Raw genomic sequence first — 20,007 nt, 5'->3', positions numbered from 1 at the left:
TTAAACAATTTAAAGGCAATGCTACCAAATACAAATTGACTGTATGTAAACTTCTGACCTACTGGGAATGTGATGAAATAAATAAAATCTGAAATAAATCATTCTCTCTACTATTATTCTGACATTTCACATTCTTAAAATAAAGTGGTGATCCTAACTGACCAAAGACAGGGAATTTTTACTCTGATTAAATGTCAGGAATTGTGAAAAACTGTGTTTAAATGTATTTGGCTAAGGTGTATGTAAACTTCCAACTTCAACTATTTCACACTTTTTTTCAAACAATGTGGTTTTTGTTTAAAGGAAGATAATCTTTGAAATGTGTGTTGAATTACTGTATTTACACCACCTCCATCTGTGATTTCCACTGCAGATTCTCTTCTTCCTTTGTTACTGTTCAATCTGTTCTTTTCTCCTGTCCTTACTTGAACTTCTCTTCCATCACCGACTTGTGGCCAGGTCATATATGAGCTATGTGTTGTAAGTTACTCAGTCCTCCATATTTCTTGCCTATTTTGCATACCTCTCCCTGCTTTCTTTTAATCTCCTTTCACAATATCTCATGTATTTTATTACACAATATTGTTCACAAATCAGAACCTGCTGTGATCTTCTGTGGTTGTCCTTGTATTAACGTTGGCTCTGCTCTGCCTGTTCATCCTACTCGATCCAAACAAATAAAATGTTTTTGAATGTCTTCAAGGCTGTGCAAGAGTGGGACAATCAAATCAAGATGCTGACAGAGCAAGTGGAGTAGTATACAGGGGAGATGGAGAGAAATGCCCTGCTCATAGAGGAACTCAAGAATCCACTGAAGAAAGACAGAGGTGCTTGTCAAATTCTCTTGTTGTAAAAGCACAGCCATTTAGCACATTAGCTCTTTAGTATAAGTATAGCCATAGACTCTGATGTAGCATTGTTAGCAATAGCTCATAGGTTAAAAAAAATTCCCCCAGGCTTGCCATCCAGCAGAGGAAGCTGGACAAGCTAAATGCTAAGCTGCAGGCCACAGAGACAAGAGCACAGACGCCAGGGATACCCTAAACCACATGAGAATCAACGAGTCTGTAAATCTGCCCAGCATGCCCAGTTTCACACACGCCCAGTCGCTTAAGGGTTCTCCAACAAACCCAAGTTCCTATAAACTAATCAAAAACCAATTCTCCCGACCCCTGTGGATATTCTCATGACTCATGCAACAGACTTTGTTTTCGAGATGTCTGGTCTGTCAAAGCTTGTATCCTAGATTAAACAAAGTTCGAAAGCCATGGCTGATCTTTCTAGGCTCTCTTTACTGTCCTGCAGGGCTCTGATGGTCTGCAGGTGGCCATCGCTGAGATCAAAGAATGTAAGAATCAGATGAGTGTGAGAGACCGCGAGACAGAGGCCATAACTACAGATATCAACCAGCTGGAAATGAGAATCAACGAAGATCTTAAGGAAAGTCTCGGTAAGTCACAAAACGAATTAAATTAACAAACGTTAAGTCACATTTAAAGGTAATTTCACATTATCTCAACACACTTTACAGACAGAATTTTGTTATGTAAAATAAGAACAAGAAACAACAAAAAATCAAAAACAGAGAGAGAGCAGATATTTCATAAAGTTAGTTAATGACCTTAGTAGCTAGACAGTTCAGTTTCTGTTTTTCATCCATCATCCTCTTTCATAAGGTCTGGAGCCCCAAGAGGAAGTAGATCTGACGGAATTCAGAAGAACCAAATCCCTGAAACAGCGGCAGTTCAAAGCAGAGAACCAGGTTCTCACCAAAGAGGTAAATTGGGACGGGAGGGATCCTCATGATGTCAATTTGACTGTGTCCCAATTGGCACCCTATTCCCTACATAGTGCACTACCTTTGACCCGAGCCCTATGGACACTGGTCAAAAGTAGTGCACTATACTATGGGCACTGGTCAAAAGTTGTACACTGTCTAGGGAAAAGGGTGACATTTGGAACAAAACCTTTAGCTCTGCCAGTGGCCCTGTTTCCTTCATGACCCCATTTGACCCCACAGATCGAACGACTGGAAGAGGAGATACTTGAACTGAAGAAACAAATCAGAGGAATGGTAAAGGACAAAGGTAAATACCAGAGGTGGGACCAAGTCACTATCATTCGAGTCACAAGCAAGACTCAAGTCACAAGGTCCGAGTTTCAAGTCAAGTCCCAAGTAGAACTTGTCAAGACTCGAGTAAAGTCCAAGTTGTGCATTCTAAGAGCAAGTAGAATCGAGTTACAAGTTTAAGTCAAGTCTCAAGTCAAGTAAAAAAAAAACATCTATACATGCAATGACTTGTTCAACTACAAATCAATCAAACAAATGTATTTATAAAGCCCTTTTTACATCAGCAAATGTCACAAAGTGCTAAATCTTTGTCTATTTATCGAGTCTACCAGACAGCCCTTTTCATTAATTTGTCTACAACACATTTTGATTAGCCTATGTAATTGTAAAATAGGGACCTTGTAGCAGTCGTAAGGGCATGAAATCAGCAGAAGGCAGGTTGATGTGCTCAAGAGTGTAGATTTATCTACAGGTTTAGTTGATACAATGGTGAAAGTGCCATGTCATACAAAATACACAAGTAGATTTACCAAAGATATATGGGCAATAGCCCAAAAGGAATAGCCTATATCAGGCTTAACCTGCCCTATCTGACCGGACACAGGTGAGAGGGCAAGGCTGTAAAGCGGCCCCTTGAGAAACCAAATTGAATCTGTTTAACAGCTCAAACAGGTAGACCTACATAATATAAACACTTGGCCCCCAGAACCATACAATTACCCAATTGGCAAATACAATCAATAAACTGGTTCTACAATGTAAAAGGTAATTTCCACATCCTTTGTTACATTGGTACATTCGTCTTAATCAGACTTAATACATCTTAATGATATTTCAGCACCATGCATACATGGAAACAGAATGAAAAAGACATAGGACACAGAACTCCGACATAACCCGGGACATATGAACAACGAAACCATACATTTAATTAAATAAACAGAACTTACACCTCAGTCTTGTTAACATTCATGTGCACAATAAACATCGCGCCCACTCAGAGGGTAAGAAATGGTTGGCTAAATGAACATGTATCGTAGGCCTATGAAACAGAAATGTTTACATGTTGCAATAAACGCTACGGGGATGGATTGATGAAACGGAAGCAATTATTGTAGTATTAGATGGAATATAGATTTACCACATAGGACCTATGCATTTAAACGTGTGAACACAAGAGCAAACATTTCAGCAAGATAAAAAAAAAAACACTCTCCACTGGCGGGTGTTTGGAGAGCGCAACTGTAGAGCCCCGCGTTTGGTGCGTCTTTGCCACAGTAATAATTAATTTTAAACAAATTCAAAATGCAAGCTTCATGAGTAAATTCTACATTTGAAGCAGTTGTTATATATTCAAATACCAGTAGGCCTATGCTAGTAAGTGTTGCCCCATTGGTGATGAGCTTGCAAAGTAAACTGTTAATATTAATGATCACCAAACAATTTTGGAGCTACATATTTATTTATTATGCCAATCCTCTTCCTATAATTTGACGTTTGCGCTATCCTATCTGAAGCTATACAGCAAATCAGCAATCTGTTCGCCAGTTTACCACCCGACCTGTTTTGATTGCTGGTCCAGTCAGAGTGCTGAGAATGCGTTTATACTAGCCAATCTGCTGCAGGTTTGCAAGAGCAATGCTGTGGCTACTGCGTGTAGAGTAATCCACAAAGACTCTGTGCCACAAAATGATTGACAAAACATTACAAAACCTGGCCAGATAAGTTCAAGACGAGTCTTGAGGCTCCAAGTAAAGTCTCACGTTATATTATTTGATATATAGAGTCGAGTCCCGACTCATCAAATGTGTGACTGGAGTCAGACTCGAGTCCAAGTCATGTGACTCGAGTCCACAACTCTGGTAAATACCCTCTACCCGCTCCCTGCTACAAAACTATAGGAGGGAGATATGAGTTGGTTAGCAAGCATGCCTTGCAAGTATTGATAACAAGTACTAGTTGTTAGTAGTTATTTGTTTTTTTTATCCCCCATTTAACTAAGTCTATCTGTGTTTTTGTGCTGATAAAACCACTTTTCTCTATCATAGGGATCCCAATGATCAGCTTATTGCTAGAGGAAGATGCCAAGCCCGCCAGATCCATCAAACCGATACCAACACCAACCTTAAGTTCTGCAGATGAGGAGGAGGATGACAGAAGGAGACATCAGAATTCTGGTCCCTAACCCTTAAAACACGGGTTCCCAAACCTTTTGGGGCCGGGGACCCCTTTTGTGACAGCAAATTCATCAGGGACGCCTTCAAAATCCGAACACAACTCTGACTTTAGAGTGCGTTAAATAAAGAAAGAACAGTTTGCCGTTTTAAAGCAAATTTCCTACAATTATACACATTTCCCATTGGGCGGAGAGACATTTTTGCAGTTTTAAATTACATTCGAAACAACATTTTTAGGGAATACAAGAAGTATTGAGTTGAAAATTGGATCATTGATGGAGTACTGTGGATCCCTGTGAGCTTCACAGGCACTGTTGTAGCCTATATTGGAGATGAATACTATTACATTGTATTGTAAAGAACCCTCTACACTTGTTCCACAGACCCCTTGGCCAAATCTGTTTAATCTGTTGTTGCTAGCAATATTATATATATATATATGATAAAAATAATGTTTATTTTTTGGGGGCCGCAGGCTACAGTGCATTAGGAAAGTATTCAGACCCCTTGACGTTTTCCACATTTGGTTACGTTACAGCCTTATTCTAAAATTGATTAAAATGTTATTTTTTCCCCTATCAATCTACACACAATACCCCTAATGACATCTTAAAGTTTTTTTTTTGGTTGAAATGTTTGCTAATTTATAAAAAATGTAAACTGAAATATCACATTTACATAAGTATTCAGACACTTTACTCAGTACTTTGTTGAAGCAGCTTTGACAGCAATTACAGTCTTGAGTCTTCTTGGGTTTGATACTCAAGCTTGGCACACCTGTATTTGGAGAGTTTCTCCCATTCTTCTCTGCAGCTCCTCTCGAGCTGTGACAGGTTGGATGGGGAACGTCGCTGCACAGCTATTTTCAGGTCTCTCCAGAGATGTTCGATCGGGTTCAAGTGAGTGGGCCACTCAAGGACATTCAGAGACTTGTCCCAAAGCTATCCTGCGTTGTCTTGGCTGTGTGCTTAGGGTTGTTGTCCGGTTGGAAGATGAACATTCGCCCCAGTCTGAGGTCCTGAGCGCTCTGAAGCAAGTTTTCATTAATCTCTCTGTACTTTGCTCCATTAAACTTTCCCAGGATCCTGACTGGTCTTCCAGTCCCTGCTGCTGAAAAACATCCCCACAGCATGATGCTGCCACCACCACGCTTCACCTTAGGGATGGTGCTAGGATTCCTCCAGACGTGACACTTGGCATTCAGGCCAAAGAGTTCAATTTTGGTTTTATCAGACCAGCGAATCTTGTTTCTCATGGTCTGAGAGTCCTTTAGGTGCCTTTTGGCAAACTTCAAGTGGGCTGTCATGTGCCTTTTTACTGAGGAGTGGCTTCCGTCTGGCCACTCTACCATAAATGCCTGATTGGTTGTGCTGCAGAGATGGTTGTCCTTCTGGAAGGTTCTCCCATCTCCACAGAGGAACTCTAGAGCACTGTCAGAGTGACCATCGGGTTCTTAGTTCCTCTCTGATCAAGGCCCTTTTCCCCCCGACTGCTCCGTCTTGGTGGTTCCAAACTTCTTTCATTCAAGAATGATGGAGGCCACTGTGTTCTTGGGGACCTTCAATGCTGCAGACATTTTATGGTACCCTTCCCCAGATCTGTGCATCAACACAATCCTGTCTAGGAGCTCTACGGACATTTCCTTCGACCTCATTGCTTTGTTTTTGCTCTGACGTGCACTGTCAACTGTGGGACCTTATATAGACAGGTGTGTGCCTTTCCAAATCATGTCCAATCAATGGAAAATACCACAGGTGGACTCCAATGAAGTTGTAGAAACATTTCAAGGATGATCAATGGAAACAGGATGCCGCAGAGCTCAATTTTGAGTCGCATAGCAAAGGGTCAGAATACTTACAGTTGAAGTCGGAAGTTTACATACACCTTAGCCAAATACGTTTAAACTCAGTATTTCACAATTCCTGACATTTAATCAGAGTAAACATTCAAAATAATAGTAAAAATGTCAGAATAATAGTAGAGAGAATGATTTATTTCAGCTTTTATTTCTTTCATCACATTCCCAGTGGGTCAGACGTTTACATACAGTCAATTAGTATTTGGTAGCATTGCCTTTAAATTGTTTAACTTTGGTCAAACGTTTTGTGTAGCCTTCCACAAGCTTCCCACAATAAGTTGGGTGAATTTGTAGGCCTCTTTGCTCGCACACGCTTTTTCAGTTCTGCCCACAAATTTTCTATGGGATTGAGGTCAGTGCTTTGTGATGGCCACTCCAATACCTTGACTTTGTTGTCCTTTAGCCATTGTGCCACAACTTTGGGGTCATTGTCCATTTGGAAGACCCATTTGTGACCAAGCTTTAACTTCCTGACTGATGTCTTGAGATGTTGCTTCAATATATGCACATAAGTTTCCTTCCTCATGACGCCATCTATTTTGTGAAGTGCACCAGTCCCTGTTGCAGCAAAGCACCCCCACAACATGATGCTGCCACCCCCGTGCTTCACGGCTGGGATGGTGTTCTTCGGCTTGCGAGCTTCCCCCTTTTTCCTCCAAACATAACGATGGTCATTGTGGCCAAACAGTTCTATTTTAGTTTCATCAGACCAGGGGACATTTCTCCAAAAGTACAATCTTTGTCCCCATGTGCAACCCATGTGCGGTTCTGGAGCAGTGACTTCTTCCTTGCTGAGCGGCCTTTCAGGTTATGTCGATATAGGACTCGTTTTACTGTGGATATAGATACTTTTGTACCCGTTTCCTCCAGCATCTTCACAAGGTCCTTTGCTGTTGTTCTGGGATTGATTTGCACTTTTCGCACCAAAGTACGTTCATCTCTATGAGACAGAACGCATCTCCATCCTGAGTGGTATGACGGCTGCGTGGTCCCATGGTATTTATACTTGCGTACTATTGGTTGTACAGATGAACGTGGTACCTTCAGGCATTTGGAAATTGCTCCCAAGGATGAACCAGACTTGTGGAGGTCTACAATTTTATTTCTTAGGTCTTGGCTGATTTCTTTTGATTTTCCCATGATGTCAAGGAAAGAGGCACTGAGTTTGAAGTTTGGCCTTGAAATACATCCACAGGTACACCTCCAATTGACTCAAATGATGTCAATTAGCCTATCAGAAGCTTCTAAAACCATCAAATCATTTTCTGGAATTTTCCAAGCTGTTTAAAGGCACAGTCAACTTAGTGTATGTAAACCTCTGACCAACTGAAATTGTGATTAAGTGAAATGATCTGTCTGTAAACAATTGTTGGACAACTTACTTGTGTCAACCACGAAGTAGATGTCCTAACCGACTTGCCAAAACTATAATTTGTTAACAAGAAATTTGTGTAGTGGTAGAAAAACGAGTTTTAATGACTCCAACATAAGTGTATGTAATCTTCTGACTTCAACTGTAAATAAGGTATGTGTTTTTTTTAATACATATGCTAAAATGTCTAAAAACCAGTTTTCCCTTTGTCATTATGGGGTATTGTGTTTAGATTGGTGAGGAATAAAATGTATTTAATCCAATAAGGCTGTAACGTAACAAAATGTGGAAAAAGTTAAGGGGTCTGAATACTTTCCAAATGCACTGTACATAATTTCCTACATGTTTTATAGTACGAGCATCTGAGGAGAGAGCTCAACCATAAGGAGAGAGAGCGAGAGATGGAGCATCAAAGGACCCAGTCGTCTCAGTTTAAATCCAAATGTAGGTACAAACTGGGGTATATTGTACAGTAGGATAGGTTGAAGTACGCGGATAGTTCTATGGCTACTCTGCATTTCACAGTATACACTGTCAGAATTGTACACTATATCTTCCTCTATACTATTTCATAGTAAAGGACTAGGTTCTGTCAATGCATTGAGCGAGAAACAGATTCTGTGGGTGTCCAAAGGAATCCCTGAACACAGTTAGATAAGCTCTGCTGTCTTCTCCCATGTGTCCCTTAGTGGAATTATTGTTTATGGAGAACAAGCAGCTGGAACAAGTTATGACGGAGATCCTTCAGGCAATCCAGGACGCTCAACAGAAAACCCCCTCTTCACATGTTGCTGTCACTATCTTCAGTCAGGAGAGGCTGGTTCATTTAAGTGTAGCCAGTCGCACCATCACTGCTGTCGATATTTGATATGTTCTCACTTTATTATTCACATTTTTGTCAATGAGGAGAATTGGAATTTCAGTTTACGCCTGCCTTCACCTGAAGGCCCAGGTAGACCAGCTGATAGGAAGCAATGATGAGATCAGATAGGAAATGAGGTCGGCTCGGGAGGAAGCTGCCAGCGACATAAGTCAACTGGTCAAAGCCCCCGAAAAGGTATCCTGCTGGCTGGTTGCACTTGCTGTACAGTATGTAGGGCTTGTAATAAGAAAGCCACATAATTTTCTTTCACTGATTCATGAGTGTAGATCAGTGGTCACCAAACGGTCGATCTCAATCGACTGGTCAATCTCCTAAGCATTCCTAGTCGATCGCAAAACAACATTTATAGTAAACAGCCAACGATAAAGCCTTGCATTCCTACTGTTTTCTGTCTCGTGCTGTTGGAGGTAAGTGTACTTGTTTCAGCTACCCTGTGCACCGGGTAAGTGAAGTATTTCCATTTTGAACCATTTCATGTGTCTGAAGATACAAACTCCTCCTTGGAAGAGTTAAAAAATTAAACCAGCTTCCCTTTTACTTCTGTTGTTCAGGTGACCCGACTGGAGGGCAAGGTGGTTGCGCTGAGAAAGTCTGGAGAGGGTGGGGTGGTCTTTAGGACCCTGAATCTCCCCGACGACATGGCCCCATCCAGCACTGAGGTCATCAGCTCTCTGAATGGGTTTGCCGTTTGACTGTTACAGGTAAATCTCACCCAACTCACCCGCCTACCGCTGTTTGCCTAATTGGTTGTGTTTGAGATTGACAAGCTTGCAGTGGGCGACTCCAATGTAGTCGATCTCAATCACGCACAATTTGTTTTTCTCTCAGTAACATTTCTCCCAAATGATCTGAGAGACATTTTCACACACAATGTTATTTTATAGGAGATTAAAAACAAGGAGGAGTCAAGCCAGAAGCTGGTGGCAGCCTTTGAGGAGTACAAGGAGAAGTTTGCTGTGATTCGCCATCAGCAGGGACTCCTGCTGGAGCACCAAAGGTATGTAGAGCAGTTGGTTGAGATGGTCTGCAGATAAAGGACCAAACTTACTATCAATCAATCAATCAATCAAATGTATTTAAAGCCCTTTTTACATCAGCATATGTCACAAAGTGCTATACAGAAACCCAGCCTAAAACCCCAAACAGCAAGCAATGCAGATGTAGAAGCACTGTAAATGTATTACAGTGGTGCTGGGCACCTAACTAATCAGAACACAACCATAAGCTTAAACAGATCAACATGGACATCCCCCATTATCGTTCAGAATAATAGCGTTGGGCCAGCCCCCTATTTTTAGGGCACCAGAAAAGTCAATGTGTTATTTGAACGTGGTCCTCATGACACACCTACTACGTACACCAAAACTGATACCCACAAAACTGAAAAGAACACAACACTTTATCTCTGTGTATTATGATGATTGTAGTGAGAAGGAGGCCTGGCAGAAGGAGAGACAGACTTTCACAGAGATGAAGAACAAGGTAGAGGAGCAGAAGGAGGTGGATGCAGTGAAAATCAAAGAGTTCAATGTGAGTGACAGAGCCAAACATTATGCATTCACACAAGTGGCTCAAACACTGTATTTCTAAACTTTAGGCATTATGTATTTCTAATCCCCTCTGTGTCCAGTAGCACTGGCTGGAGGCACTGCAGAAGGATCCAGAGGAGCTGTGGGGGCAGATGGCGGATGACGGTGCTGCATGTGAACGAAAAGTCCCTGACACGTCATTACACCACCCTGCTGGAGCAGGAGCAGCACCTCCGCAAGAACAACAAGCTGAAGGATGACTTCAGCACCATGCAGGCCTACGTCATACAGAGAATGATACAAGGTACACATGCCCTCTGATTGGCTGAAATGTCGCCATATTGCATACACCTATCCAGGAACTATAAAAGTAGGGTCAAGCGTAGATGGTTTCACTTGACTGACATATATATGCCAATAAATAACTGTGTAGTGTATATTTTTTATGACTGGTATAGAATATCAATTTAAACCGTTTTAAAGCTGCAAGATGTCATTTTTTGGGCAACCTGACAAAATTCACTTAAATGTGACTTACAGATCTGTAATTTTCATTGAAAGTGAATCTAAGAAGCAATATATCTGTTCTGTATGCGTTATTTCTATGCTTCCCATTCTTAAGTTTAGGTTTTGCATTTTTTGCTTTTGGTTTTGTACACCAGCTTCAAACAGCTAAAAATACAATATTTTTGGTTATGGAAAATATATTTCACATTAGTTTAGATGGTACAATGATTCTCTACACTATGCTTGCTTGTTTTGTCACATAAACTGAAATTAGGCAAATTATTAGAATTTTTGCAACCAGGAAATGGTGGAGAGATTTCTGCATTGTGTACCTTTTAAGGAGGAATCAATAGTTTTCTTTACAAGACTTGATATAGCATTTTCTTACTTTCCACTTTTGTAGGAAATGGCTGCTTATAAGATGTCAGGGCTGCAGATAGCGTTGGATGACTGCGTCACCTCTTTAGAGCTGGAGAGGGCCAACAAACAGTACACAGAGCTGGGGACAAGGGTGATGAGGTGTCAAATTAATGCTATTAGTGGGTAATTATTGTTACTAACAGTACATTCTGGTTACCTTTTTTAACCACATCACTCAGGTGAAGATAGCCAGCTAATTAGCTAGCATCCATGTTAGCTCTACTTTCACTACACCGAAAGTATAAAGACTGCATTTAGTTCACACCACCCTGGTAAATAAAGCTTTCTGTTTCTGATTATCTGGCTCAAGCTCACGTTACCCGTGTCTCTCCCGACTTCACGTCATAGTAGCAGCGCGTGGAGTAGCTAGCTAGCTAGCCCCCCGGTAATTCCATTTGCTTTCATCTGAGATGTTGACAGGCTTACCGGCCAAGTCATCAGGGAAGGGGGAGAAAAAGCAGTGCAAGTCTAGCAAAGCTTGCCCTGTGCAATTGCGGACAATACATGTCCAGGACGGATTTCAATCTGCTCTTTACTACTTTCCTCAGTGTTGAACACTGGAGGCTCTCGTCGACCCCGCTAGTTGTGTGCATTGCGCTCAGCTGGGCTCTGGTGTCCCTTGGCAGTATCCAGAGAAGGGAGAAGCTACTCAGGCATCCCCTCGCCTGCGCTTCAGGCTGATTCGGAGAACCCCCATCTTTCCTGGGGGGCGGACCTTCATTCCAATAAATACGGAAGTGAGGATGACAGCATGTCTCTTGCCGCATCAGGCAGCACACTCTCTGACCAGGAGATGGATTACACCCTGAAGAAGAATTTCTCCCTTCTGCTCAGTTTGTGCTACCCAGCCAGACTGAAGAGGTAGGGCAGGAGTCAATAACTGACCTCCCCTTTTTTGAGGCAATCAGACGCGCTGCCACCAAACTTGATGTTGAGCATCTCACACCTCCCCCACCTTCCAAGAAGACTAGGATGGATGGAATCTCTTCCCAGACTGTCTTGAGTTGTTGGCGTCTTCCTGGGTTGAGCCACTCAAGTCACCTTCTCCTGTGACTGGCTACCCCCACGTGGATATTCATGGTATGGAGTCGTCGGGATGACTCAGCCCGCTTCCCGTGGTGCCTTCCCTGGCTGAGCACCTCGACACGAAGACTTGAGCTCCTGTTACTCTGCCCCCAAGCTCATTCATCCCAATGATCGCTTCACTGCGTCCGTATGTGAGAGGATCTACTGATCTGCAGCTCAGGCGGGGCACGGTCAGCATGTCAAGTGTACCGCTGAAGCTTCTGGGAGGGTCATGGTGCATGCGACTGTCAGCCAGAGAGCCCTCGGGCTGAACAACGCAAGGGTGTCTGAGAGGGAGAAGGGAAAGATCCTGAATGGACAGATCGATACCCCCAGACTGTTTGGACCAGCCATATCGGAGATACAGGCCAGGTTCGAGTCTAAGAAAAAGGAGACTGCTCCAGCAGGGAAACTCCTTCCCCTCCCAGTGCCTCAGCGGACTTGGTCCCATCTGTCCATAGATTTTGTTACTGATCTTCCCCTGTCTGATTCTCCAAATCCTGCCGTTTTATCCCCCTCTCTGGTGTCCCTACCGCTCTCCAGGTCTCTGAAGCACTGTTCCAGCAGGTCTTCCGACACGATGGCCTTCCAGGAAGACATCATCTCTGACTGTGGTCCCCAATTCACGTCGCGGGTATGGAGAGCCTTCATAGAGAAGCTGGGGGTCACGGTCAGCCTCACATCCGGGTACCGTCCTCAGTCCAACGGGCAAGTGGAGAGGACCAACCAGGAGCTGGGGAGGTTCCTGAGGAGTCACTGTCAGAACCAGCAGGGGTAGAGATGGCCCGGTTCCTTCCCTGGGCGGAGTACGCCCAGAACTCACTTTGTCACTCCTCCACTGGCCTGTCTCCGTTTCAGTGTGTCCTGGGGTACCAGCCGGCCTTGGCCCCGTGGACCTATTTCACGTTTCCCACCTCAGGCAGTGGTTCCTGATCCACTGCCTGGACATTGAGGGAAGCCCTGCCTATGCCGTCAGATCCCTCACGTCGTGGGGGTTGGCTACAGTACCTGGTGGACTAGGAGGGGTATGGTCCAGAGGAGCGGTGTTGGGTTCCGGTACATGACATTCTAGATCCCAACATCATCCGATATTTCCACCTTTGCCGTCCGGACCGGCCCACTCTTTGCCCTCAGCTGGTGTGGTGTAGCGAGGGGGGGGGGTACTGTCACATGTACTCCCGCTCTCCCTCGCTGGGCTACTAACCACCGGTCCTGGCAACTCATCATTATGCACATCTGGCAACCTTCATTATGCACACCTGCGCCTCATCATTAGGCACCACCCCCTTTCTCTAGGACTCCGTTGTTATCACCTATAATTGTTTATGTTCAGATGCTACTCTTATTCGTGTAGTCACTATGTTCGTTCTTATTAAACTCACCGACAGCACCTATTTCCTAACTTCCTGCTTCTTTGTTACAAGTGCAACACATTCCGCAGAAAAGCTTCCTTTTCATCAGATGACAACAGAAATGCAACACTACTTGGATGGCAGCCACACAAGTAAATGAGCTTACAATAAAAAAGCAAGGTATTTTTTGCAAAAATGATGCATGGCCATCATATTTCTAATGTTTAGGCCTATCATGGAAAGAATGTAGCCAGAATGTAGCCAGCTAATGTTTTGCTTTAAGTTCATCTTTTATTTTACTGGAGAAAAATAGGCTGGCTTACACCAAGAAAAGTATCTAGACATCAGACAGAGCGCTGTCTGCTGATAGAATGCGCGTTCATGAATTGTCATCTGAGTTTAGAACAGCAACTGAGCACAAAATGTGTCTGATGCCGAGCAGAACAAGCATTTTAGATCTGCTTTTACAAAACGCAGGAAGATATTTCTTATGCATTGTCTATTTTTTTTCTTAATGAAAAACACAAAATTCTGCGTTAACACAACACTTAAGTTTAACTTGCTATGGTTCCTCCTTTAAAAGTTGCGAGCTTACACTGAGGGACTTAAAGCTTCCCAGTGTCACGGCTTCATTGCTCCAGACCACCACAAGGGGGAGTTAAAGCACTCATGCATTGGTGTCACAAGGTTTTTATATGACCAATCATATCGAGTGGTTCAAATGACGAATTTGATGCGAGCCACCCGTCCCTGGTGACTTTCTTCAGCAAAGATGGCTGACAAAACAGTACGGGGGAAGCAAATGTAAGTAGTTATAACGTCATAACGAGTCAAGCTAAAAATGTACAATTGAGAGGAATGTGTTAGTTAATGTAGAGACAAACAATTGTGCATATTTTTTGGTCATAAAGTTAATTTACGAAAATCGCTTTTTAGCAAGTTAGCTGATTAGCTAACATTAGCCAGCTAGCTAGCTTATGTAATGATATGAGTATGACATTGTAATTCGTGTTTAATGTTTTAGGGATTCCTGAGAAAACCAGGCAGTCATCTTGGGAAACAGTGTATGTAAAGAATCTAGCTAGCTAAAGCATTTACTGCAAATTGAATATTCAATTGTGTAAGCTTGCCGTGCAATGCAGCTGAAGTAACATAGCTAGCTAACTATTTACTTGCTTATTGTGTAGTGGAGGATAAAAATAACTGTATGCCTATGGATGTGTAGCTAGCTACAGTATGTAGCCGATCTGTGTATGGATCCTAAAATGTTAGGTTCTGAACAAAAATTCATACCAATCTATGAACCTCCGCTATCATAGTTGTTGAATCAACTTCAAGTCTGAATGGCATTAATGAAGCCTATGGATTGAGTAGAATATACTAACTTTATTGTGCCAAGTCCTGTATGCATGTACTGTAGTTATTACCACGCATGAGATCCCCACATTGTAGCCTGTACATTGAATATATTCACTGATCATGTACTCTTCCTTGGCAAATAAAGGTGCGGTTCAGGGATGAATCTCTGTGAGACATTCTTTTTCAGTCATATCCAATACCAGGTGTATCAAACTCCATTCTTTGAATGATGCTGTGTCTGCATGTATGTATTACAATTATACACTTCAACAGTGTTTACCACTCCTGCTCCTGGGACATCAATGATTACACATTGTAACTATGCAATAGACTAGAAACATGATTTAAGTAAAGGCTGATTTGTAATTCATATATATACAGAAGAAAAAAACGATGCATATCTAACTCCCTTCATCTGCATTAATCTGAGGACACAGGATAGTATTTCAATGAGATACTTAATTTCAACCAGTGGAGAATGTGAAATGCTTTATTGAAATAAGTTCATTATCCAGGTGTTATTAATACATGTATTATAATTGTCATAATTGTAGAAGTTCAATCTGTACTTCAATGCACATATGGTGTGTATTATAAGACAAGGTGGGGAGTGAGGTGTAGAAGACAGAAAGGGAAAGCGTAAGAACAGAGGCAGACAGCATATGATTAATGAATTACAGTGCTACCCTAATATTCTCTCAGTTCATCAAAATTACAGTGTCTCTAGCGGTGTCTCCTAACCAGCCTTGGGCCCCCAGTTGGCCCGAAGGTTAAGGTGGCGATGACAGGACTGGCTTCCTCTTTCACATCAAAACATACCTGCAGACGAGAGACAGATGGATAGAGAGCATGATTAAGCCTTGTTTTTTTTAAATTCTAACACGCTCAGTTATCATAATCATCAGGGGGTGAAATGCAAAACTGACCTTGGATCATTAACTCTGGGACTACTACATCTCTATCTGTATTTCAATGATAAAGCATCTCTTTAATAACACTTCCTGTTGACCCGACCAAGTGACCTCTCACCTATGATCATGCTGTGCCCTCTGTGTCAGCCAGTTCAGATGAGGGAGGTGTTCACCAACAGAGCTGATATAACCTAGAGGATTTAGGGAGAAGGGGGAGAGGGATGAAGTGAAGGAGAGAGACTGTTATTGTGTGTGTGTGTGTAGTCTCACCTGGTGTCCACACTGTGGCTACAGAGTACTTTATGCTGAAAAACAGACACGAGGACAAACAATGTCATTATTAGAGATAAATACCACTTGAAGCTTGATGATGACTTGATCATTTGAATCAGCTGGGTAGTGCTAAGGCAAAAACAAAAATGTGCACTGGTGTTTGAGCATTCCGATATGCCACAGCTGGTGAGGTGTCAGGTTTGCCTCTGTACTTAAAGAGTGATTATTCCAACTCTCTGTGAAATGTTGCTGATCTGCCCGCAGACGAGGTAGGAACACATATCCCACACAGAATATGTGGATAGAATTCGACAGGTCAAGGTAGCTTTCTTCCTACAAACTGTGCATGTGAGACAGGTTCCATGTACAACAAGACAGGCAGAGAAGAAGAGAGAAAAGAACACAGAACAGTTTAATTACCTCTGGTTGGACACTTTTGCCAGCAATAAAGCTTCCACGGCCTGTTCCTCGGACAGTGAATATCTGGCAATATCTACATTTGACCCCTTGATCAGCTCGCACTCTGAAAGTAAAGAAAATAGCTTATTTTTTGTAGATATGAAAACAATAACTGAGATATGACCATTCGATCTAAAACTGCTGTAGTGTCTTGTCTGTGGTGTGGCGGAAAGAAGCGCAGGAAGCAGCGAACACTGTGTGGTAATTTTAATCAAGAACCACCCGTACAAAAATAAGAGGTCTCCCAACAACAGGGAAAAATACAATGAACAAGCACAGTCAACAAACGCAGTTGACATACAGAAAAACAATCCCGCACAATAGGGTGCGGGCCAGCTGAACTAAATAGCCCTCTTAATTACCTAACTCAGGGCAGGTGAGAAAACATTAAAAAAAGGGAAAAACAAAAAGGGAATCGGTGGTAGCTAATAGTCCGGTGACGACGACCGCCGAGCGCCACCCGAGCAGGAGGGGGCGCCACCGTCGGTAGGAATCGTGACAGTACCCCCCTCCTGACGCGCGGCCCCTGCAGCGCGCCGACACCGGCCTCGAGGCCGACCCGGAGGACGAGGCGCAGGGCGATCCGGACGGAGGCGGTGGAACTCCTTCAACATGGATGGGTCCAAGACGTCCTCCGCCGGCACCCAGCACCTCTCCTCCGGACCGTACCCCTCCCAGTCCACAAGGTACTGCAGGCCCCCCGCCCGGCGTCTCGAGTCCAGAATGGCCCTTACGCTGTACGCCGGGGACCCCCCGATGTCCAGGGGGGGTGGAGGGACCTCCGGCACCTCATCTTCTTGTAGGGGACCAGCCACCACCGGCCTGAGGAGAGACACATGAAACGAGGGGTTAATACGGTAATAGGAAGGGAGTTGCAACCGATAACACACCTCGTTTATCCTCCTCAGGACTTTGAAGGGCCCCACACACTGCGGCCCCAGCTTCCGGCAGGGCACGCGGAGAGACAGGTTCCGGGTCGAGAGCCAGACCCTGTCACCCGGTGCGAACACGGGCGCCTCACTGCGGTGGCGGTCAGCACTCCTTTTCTGCCTAGCACTGGCCTCCTTCAGTGAGTCCTGTACTGCTTTCCAGGTCTCCTTGGAGTGCTGAACCCAGTCCTCCACCGCAGGAGCCTCGGTCTGGCTCTGGTGCCATGGGGCCAGGACCGGCTGGTACCCTAGCACACACTGGAAGGGTGACATGTTAGTAGAGGAGTGGCGAAGTGAGTTCTGGGCTAACTCTGCCCAAGGAATATACCTCGCCCACTCCCCTGGCCGGTCCCGGCAATACGACCTCAGGAACCTGCCCACCTCCTGGTTCACCCTCTCCGCCTGCCCATTGCTCTCGGGGTGATAACCGGAGGTTAAACTGACCGAGACCCCCAGCCGCTCCATAAACGCCTTCCAGACCCTGGATGTGAACTGGGAACCCCGATCAGAGACAATATCCTCCGGCACCCCGTAGTGCCGGAAGACGTGGGTAAATAGGGCCTCCGCAGTCTGCAGGGCCGTAGGGAGACCGGGCAAGGGGAGGAGACGGCAGGACTTAGAAAACCGATCCACAACCACCAGAATCGCAGTGTTCCCCTGAGAGGGGGGAAGATCTGTCAGGAAGTCGATAGACAGGTGCGACCATGGCCGTTGCGGAACGGGGAGGGGCTGTAACTTCCCTCTCGGTAAATGCCTAGGAGCCTTACTCTGGGCACAGACCGAACAGGAAGAGACATATGACCTCACGTCCTTAGCCAAGGTGGGCCACCAATACTTCCCCCTTAGACTCCGCCCTGTCCTCTCTACACCAGGATGACCCGCCGCAGGTAGCGTGTGCGCCCACCGAATCAACCGATCGCGAACATCGAGCGGCACATACATGCGCCCCACGGGCACCTGCGCAGGCGCAGGATCCAACACCAGTGCCCGCTCGATGTCCGCGTCCACCTCCCACACCACTGGTGCCACCAGCCTAGACGCTGGAATGATGGGAGTTGGATCGATGGGGCGGTCATCCGTGTCATACAGACGGGACAGCGCGTCGGCTTTAGTATTAAGGGAACCCGGTCTATATGAGATGGTAAACCTAAACCGGGCGAAGAACATGGCCCACCTTGCCTGACGTGGATTCAGTCTCCTCGCTGCCCGGATGTACTCCAGGTTTCTGTGGTCGGTCCAGATGAGAAAGGGGTGCTTAGCCCCCTCAAGCCAGTGTCGCCACACCCTCAAGGCTTTGACTACCGCTAGCAACTCCCTGTCCCCCACATCGTAGTTACGCTCCGCCGAACTGAGCTTCCCTGAGAAGAAAGCGCAGGGGCGGAGTTTCGGTGGCGCACCCAAGCGCTGTGATAGCACGGCACCCACCCCAGCCTCGGATGCGTCCACCTCTACCACGAACGCTAAAGATGGGTCCGGGTGCGCCAACACGGGCGCGTCGGTGAACAGGGTCTTCAACTTCTTGAAGGCTCCGTCCGCCTCCGTCGACCATCTCAAACGCGCCGGCCCCCCCTTCAGCAGTGAGGTAATGGGAGCCGCTACCTGGCCAAACCCCCGGATAAACCTCCGGTAGTAGTTGGCAAAGCCCAAGAACCGCTGCACCTCCTTCACCGTGGTTGGAGTCGGCCAATTACGCACGGCCTTAACGCGGTCACACTCCATCACCACCCCCGTGGTGGAAATGCGATAACCCAGAAAGGAGACGGCTCGTTTGAAAAACTCACACTTCTCAGCCTTAACGTATAGGTCATGCTCCAGCAGTCTACCAAGCACCCTGCGCACCAGGGACACATGCGCGGAGCGGGTGGCGGAATATATCAGAATGTCATCGATATAGACAATCACGCCCTGCCCGTGCAGGTCCCTGAGAATCTCGTCAACAAAGGATTGAAAGACGGCTGGAGCATTTTTCAACCCATACGGCATGACGAGGTACTCATAATGGCCTGATGTGGTACTAAAGGCGGTTTTCCACTCGTCTCCCTTCTTGATACGCACCAGGTTATACGCGCTCCTGAGATCCAATTTTGTGAAGAACTGTGCTCCGTGAAATGATTCCACCGCCGTAGCGATAAGAGGTAGTGGGTAACTAAACCCCACCGTGATCGCGTTTAGACCTCTATAATCAATGCACGGACGCAGACCTCCCTCCTTTTTCTTCACAAAAAAGAAACTCGAGGAAGCGGGTGAGATGGAGGGCCGAATGTACCCCTGTCCCAAGGATTCCGTGACGTATGTCTCCATAGCCGCCGTCTCCTCTTGTGACAAGGGGTACACGTGACTCCTGGGAAGCGCAGCGTTAACCTGGAGATCTATCGCACAATCCCCCTGTCGATGAGGTGGTAATTTAGTCGCTCTCTTTTTACAAAAAGCGATCGCCAAATCGGCGTATTCAGGGGGAATGCGCACGGTGGACACCTGGTCTGGACTCTCCACCGACGTGGCACCTATGGAAACTCCTAGACATCTCCCTGAACACTCCTCCGACCACCCCTGGAGAACCCCCTGTTTCCATGAAATGAGGGGATTGTGACCAGCCAGCCAGGGGACCCCCAGCACCACTGGAAACGCAGGTGAATCAATAAGGAAAAAGTTAATGCTTTCCCTATGATTCCCCAGCGTTACCATGTCCAGCGGCACCGTAGACTCCCTGACTAGCCCTGACCCTAATGGTCGGCTATCTAAGGAGTGCACGGGGAAGGGGGAATCTATCGGCACCCGTGGAATGCCCAGCTTAATGGCAAGTCCACGGTCCATAAAGTTCCCAGCTGCGCCTGAATCGACT

The 20,007-nt window shown here is 45.3% G+C and overlaps 1 pseudogene across 1 annotated transcript in view; it reads left to right on the top strand.

The window, feature by feature from the left end:
* Positions 1-1,049: 1,049 nt before the first annotated feature.
* LOC106573142 (centrosomal protein of 290 kDa-like) overlaps positions 1,050-20,007 on the top strand; it is a 45,167-nt pseudogene continuing 26,209 nt past the window's right edge. The window contains exons 1-14 of the transcript XR_014381034.1: positions 1,050-1,067; positions 1,306-1,450; positions 1,677-1,777; positions 2,021-2,087; positions 4,120-4,248; positions 8,168-8,226; positions 8,347-8,535; positions 8,913-9,062; positions 9,246-9,358; positions 9,789-9,891; positions 9,995-10,194; positions 11,444-11,678; positions 12,426-12,640; positions 12,741-12,853. The product of XR_014381034.1 is annotated as a centrosomal protein of 290 kDa-like (transcript). The remainder of the gene's footprint in view (positions 1,068-1,305; positions 1,451-1,676; positions 1,778-2,020; positions 2,088-4,119; positions 4,249-8,167; positions 8,227-8,346; positions 8,536-8,912; positions 9,063-9,245; positions 9,359-9,788; positions 9,892-9,994; positions 10,195-11,443; positions 11,679-12,425; positions 12,641-12,740; positions 12,854-20,007) is intronic.

The sequence above is a fragment of the Salmo salar genome, chromosome 16, assembly GCF_965601325.2.
Source record: "Salmo salar chromosome 16, fSalSal1, whole genome shotgun sequence".
Lineage (NCBI taxonomy): Eukaryota > Metazoa > Chordata > Actinopteri > Salmoniformes > Salmonidae > Salmo > Salmo salar.
Note: the sequence above shows the minus strand (reverse complement) of the source record. Positions and strands in the feature narration are given on the sequence as shown.